The following is a 5,967-nucleotide window of genomic DNA, read 5'->3' on the forward strand; positions in this document are numbered from 1 at the left end:
TGAACCACGTGATCATGACCTGAGCCAAAGTCGGACACTTAACCAACTAAGCCACCCAGATGCCCTACTCTACTCTTCTTAATTGCTTATTTTTTTATTCCATCTTCCTTCTTTTGAACCTAACATACAGATTTTAAAAAGGTTGTTTCTGATAACTCCCAAATTCTGAAGTCTTCGGGGGGTTAAATGTGTATGTATTCTAATTGTGTCTACTGACTCTCACTTGTGGAATTTTCCTGCTAGTGTTTAATTTTGATTGTGAGTTCATATTTGTTTGAAGGCAGTTTTCTGACAGGATAAGCATTTGCTTCTTCTAGTTACTGGGGGATCTCAAGTATATGTGTACCTATGACTTAAGCCTCCTTACAGTTTTTCCAGCCTCACATGAGAGTATCTAGTGCAGCTCGCTTGCCTTGCAACTAGCTTAGACAGGATGGCGGGCATATTCTAACTCTGCTCATTTCCAACCCATAAAATTTAGTGTGAGCTGAATATCACACAAGTGTGAAAGAAATCTCCAAAGTCAATTTTAATTTATTATATAACCAATCTACTACTGAAAAAATCATTTCTGCAAATGTTTTTATTTGCAGAAAGAAATATCCAAGGATGAAAACTTAATTCAGTTGTGATCCTTGGGGTTTGAGCTTTTTAACTGGAAAAAAAAAAAAAAAAAGAAAGAAACTCTGGAATGGCATTCAGTCCAGTACTAACACGTTTAGACTGTCAGCTAGGCTAAGGTGTGCATAATGTCAGGGTGAAGGGGCTGTTTGAGAAGCCTAATTCTCTAGCTTACTGCATATCTTCTATGTGACTGTGGGGGTCTGGTTCCCCAAATAGAAGTTAATCAATATATTAAATCTCAAACTGTGTTGGGTGAATTGAGTGAAAACGATACTCTATCGGGGAAAAAATGAATCATCTTGGGTTTTGGTATCACATAAATAAAACAACCAATTGATTAATGAAATACTTCCCTATTGTTCTCATTGTGGAGCAATCTCCTACCCACAGAGCACCCCGCAGGTAGAGTCAGACTCTGGAGTTGGTGAGAACACTGGGCAAGTTTCTTAAATTTGGAATCTTCTCATAGGATTAACTTGACCATTAAACAAGTTAACCCACGGGAAATACTCACCATAGTACTTGACACAAAGGAAGAACTTAAAACTTATTCAGAAAGACCCTCCACACTAATTCATAAAATGAATTGTCATTTTGTGACCTTTATTCAGGGGATTTTCTTTTTTCTTTTCTTTCTTTTTTAACCTATAGGAACAACTTAACTCAATGCAAATAAGTTAATGTTTTATCTGCAAAAAAGTGATCACAAAGTTAACTTTAATAAATCAAAACCCCCAATGTTCACTAATAATCACCATTTTATATGAAGTTCCCCGAAACAGAGTGTTTCTTGTGTGAATAACTTATTTTTCTTTCTTATAATGAAACCTCTGAGGTCTAGCTATACCATCAAGATGTTAGAATATTTTCATTCAATTAACTTAAATTATGTAATGTGAAAATGAATGATGGCCAGGAGTCTGATGCCAGTGTAATTCTGGTGAGAAATTATATTTCACACATTGGTTTATTTAGCTAGAATTTTCTTTGGGTAATAAAAATAGTGTTACATAGAAATTAGTTGTATCTAACCTCACACATACTGCCATAAATGGCTCTTGCAAATCCTATACTCTGAGTGACAGTGACAAATATCCCAGAAGGTAATTTCACAGTAAAATAGGGCTCTCCATGACCCACTCAGATGAGCTGTTCTTGATAGCTGAATGTTCTAAATAGCTAATCTAAAATAGCAAAACAGTGAACGTTCAACTATTAGGATTGGAACATTTTCTAATCATACACTGATTTTTTTCTTAAACAAATTGTATATGGATTCAAACTTTTCTTAATGACTTATGATGCATCCTTAGTGGCCTGGATGTTAAGGAATCAGAACTAGATCTTGGTATTTGAATTAATCCTTCCATGTTACTCCCGGGTTCACTTTTCGTCTTATGAATTTGCCGAGGCCCAAGACATAATAATTCTAATGACCTGACACGAGACATTGTTCTGGCGGGAATATTGTCTAGATCAGCAAAGATGGTGGTCTCAGCAGAATGGTCTTGCATTACTTTCTCCTCTGGCCATAATGCAGCATCCTCCATTATTTGACCTCTGTCATCCAATGTGGAACCAGGAAAGGAATCAGAGGATTGATGAGGCAGCATCAAGGACTGTGACCCTTCTGTGGCTCAGTTGACTATATTTTGCCAATCTGGGAAGATGTCACTCAAAATGTCCAGGTCACATACTCATTGGTTAGCACAGGTGTGTGACAGCATTTCTCCTAAGTGCCAACAAGTAGGGAGGGGGATGGTAAAGTCAGTAAATAAGAGCTGGTCCTTGGCTGCTGCCATTGCTACATTAACGAGCATCATAAGTGGAAGGAAAGAGGAAATGAAAGTATCTAAATTGAAAAAGGGAATCTAGGGTAAGGGTTGTCAAACTACGGCTGGTGGGCCCAATCCAGCCCACTGCCTATTGGATGTGGCCCACAGTTAAGAATGGCCTTTACATTTTTAAATGGCTGAAAACAATCAGAAAAAGGAATATTTTGTGATAAGTGAAAATTGCATGAAATTCAAATTCCAGTGCCCATAAATAAAATTTTATTGGAACACAGCCAAGCCCGTGCACTTAATGTTCATCTATCACTGTTTTTATGCTACAACATCAACGTGGAGTAGTTACGATAGAGACTGTGCAGACTGCAAAGCCTAAAATATTTACTATCTGGCTTTTGTACAAAAAGGTTGCTGACCACTGGTCTAGAAGAATAAATTGTCTTCTGCCTGGAAAATTCCTTTTTTGGAATGAGAAATAGAGCTATTTCCGTGCTTACAAAGCTTATGAGCCCACCCACTCTTATAAATAATGGTGAGGAATTATCCCCAAATCTCATGGAGGAAATGCCAAGAATGTATATGTATGTTTATGTGTACAGACACTAAGTACTTAAAATACCTAAATGTACTTCCAGTTGACCACCACATGTGATGATAATTATGAACATAAATTATCCTTATAAAAGGATAATATTTATTAAATCCTGTCATTAATTTAAACAATATAGCTCAATTTTTGTAACTTTCCCCCTAACCAGCCAGGGGTAACCATTTACCTCAGGGTGTTCAGAATCTGTTAAAACAAGAAAAAGAATGAAATGGTAATGCCCAGGTTTACAGTATCAAAATGAGATTTTTTGAAGTCTGTAGAAAGACAATGGTTTTCAGAATCTTGATTTTCTAAATTCCTCAAGCTCTTCTTTACTAATGAAGACCTATGCCTGAGGCATCTGGATGGTGTAATTAGTTAAGTATCTTACTCTTGATCTCGGCTTGGATCATGATCTCACAGTTCGTGAGTTCGAGCTCCACACTGGGCTCTGTGCTAATGGCATGGAGCCTGCTTGGGATTCTGTCTCTCTTTCTCTCTGTCCTTTCCCTGCTTGTGCTCTTTCTCTCTCTCTCTCAAAATAAATAAATAACTTAAAGAAAGAAATATTTTTTAAAAAAGACCTATGCCTGTGCAACTTTAGGCTTATGATAAGTCACTGGTAAAACGAATTCAGTAAATGATGTGAGGAAAGATCCTGACCCCTGGGAAAAAGGGAAAGCATGCCCCCTTGGGCCCCAGGGGGTGTATGGGTATAACATATATATTTTTTTAATGCTTATTTATTTTTGAGAAAGAGAGAGACAAACAGAGAGAGAACGCCAGTAGGAGAGGGGGAGACACACACACACACACACACACACACACACACACACAATCTGAAGCAGGCTCAAGGCTCTAAGCTGTCAGCACACAGCCGGATGCAGGGCTCGACCTCATGAGCAGTGAGATCATGACCCGAGCCGAAGTTGGACGTTCAACAGACTGAGCCACCCAGGCACCCCACAGAGGGATATATACTTAAGAAGCAAATGGTGAGAGAAGTGTGTTCTGGTTACTCCTTTCCAAGCCCATTTGGGACTCTAGGGGCAGATGATCATGATGTGTGGTCTTGCTCTAGTGTGAGGAAGCCAGTTAAAATGGCAGTGAGGGGCGGACAGGTAGAGGGAGAGAGAGACTGAGTTAGAATTCTGGATCCCCTCTCTTGGTTCCTGTGTACTATGGAAGGATCTAAAAGTTCTTCATGGTGTGGAGAAACCCAGAAAATAGGTGACAGTGCTGTCTGGATAGGTTGCCATGTTGAGGGGGTTTTGCCTTATAGCCAAAGACCAGTCACCTGAGACAAGCTAGACTTGAGGCGGGGGGCGGGAGGGGGGCAGGGAGGGTGCTCACAGTGTGATGTTCACTGGTGAAAGCCAAGATGGGGCCTGGGAAGGGAGGGGAATGGGGCGTTTCCAAGCATAGAGAAAAAGCCTCATGCTTGCTAACCACAGACTTCCTCAGTGGCTCATTCCAGAAACCAGGCCAGGCCAGCGACCCTTCAACCCGTAACATGCTTGAGTCACGTGCACACCCCTGAACCAATTGCAAAATCCAGGGAGATAAGGACTTCTGATAGCATCACGAGATCTCAGGGCTAACCCTTGGCCAAGAGTGGAGCTCCATGACTGACAATCCCTCCATGTCCACATGGAATGGGGGTAAGTGGGGTACTATTATTAGAATGAGGAGAGGAATTCTGCTCAAGCCAAGAAAAAAATCCAGGGAGACAGGAAGATATAGATATAGAAAGACAGGCCCTGTGTGGGTATATACAGCACTCTCTTATCAATGAAGTGAACTACATTTAGTACCAGACTTTGTCATTTTTAATGCTTTCTTAGGAAGATGATTAGGTGTGTGTGTGTGTGTGTGTGTGTGTGTGTGTCGGGGGGGGGTGCTTGACACGTGTAAGTAAGGAAGATTGTTGCCTGTGTTTCCCATCTTCAAGAGATCTAAGGTTGCCAAATAGGTAAGATCTAAATGGAAGAGGCAGAATGGCTCAGAAACTAAAGAATTTCTGAATCCTAGTTTTTTATATATTAAATAAGAATAGCCAAGCAGACAACTGCACATGTGGTCTTTATTTCAAGCCCAGTTTGAGTGAAGAAGCCAAAGATTCTAAGGGTGAGTTTTCTTCTTGTCCTTGGTTACACACAGTATGTCAAAGAAGTATATAAATAAAGTGATTGTATAGAATGAAAGGTTGGATAAAATGGTGGAGCAGATAAAGCAGAAAGAATTGTAGGGTACAGTTTTTCTTTTTCTTAAATAGTTTATTGTCAAGTTGGTTTCCATATAACACCCAGTGCTCATCCCAACAAGTGCCCTTCCCCATGGCCGTCACCCCCCTCCCCTCCCCCCCACCTCCATTAGACCTCAGTTTGTTCTCAATATTCAAGAGTCTCTCATGAATATTGCCTGAATATTGCCTCCCTCCCTCTCCCCCACTATTTCCCCCCCCTTCTTCTCCCCCACAGTCCTCCATTAAATTCCTCCTAATCCACCTATATGTGCAAACATATGGTAGCTGTCCTTCTCTGCCTGACTTGTTTCACTCAGCATAACACCCTCAAGTTCCATCCATATTGCTACACATGGCCAGCTTTCATTGTTTCTCATTGCCATGTAGTATTCCAGTGTATAGATAAACCACATCTTCTTGATACATTCATCAGTGGATGGACACTTATGCGCTTTCCATGTTTTGGCTATTGTGGAGAGTGCTGCTATGAACATTGTGGTACATGTGCCCCTATGCATCAGCACTCCTGTATCCTTTGGGTGAATTCCTAGCAGTGCTATTGCTGGGTCATAGGGGAGTTCTATTGTTAACGTTTTGAGGAACCTCCACACTGTTTTCCAGGGGGGCTGCACCAGTTTACATTCCCACCAAGAGTGTAGGAGGGTGCCCGTTTCTCCACATTCTCACCAGCATCTAGAGTCCTCTGATTTGCTCATTTT

Source organism: Hyaena hyaena, unplaced genomic scaffold (genome assembly GCF_003009895.1).
Source record: "Hyaena hyaena isolate Hyena2069 unplaced genomic scaffold, ASM300989v1 scaffold_24, whole genome shotgun sequence".
Taxonomy (NCBI): Eukaryota; Metazoa; Chordata; class Mammalia; order Carnivora; family Hyaenidae; genus Hyaena; species Hyaena hyaena.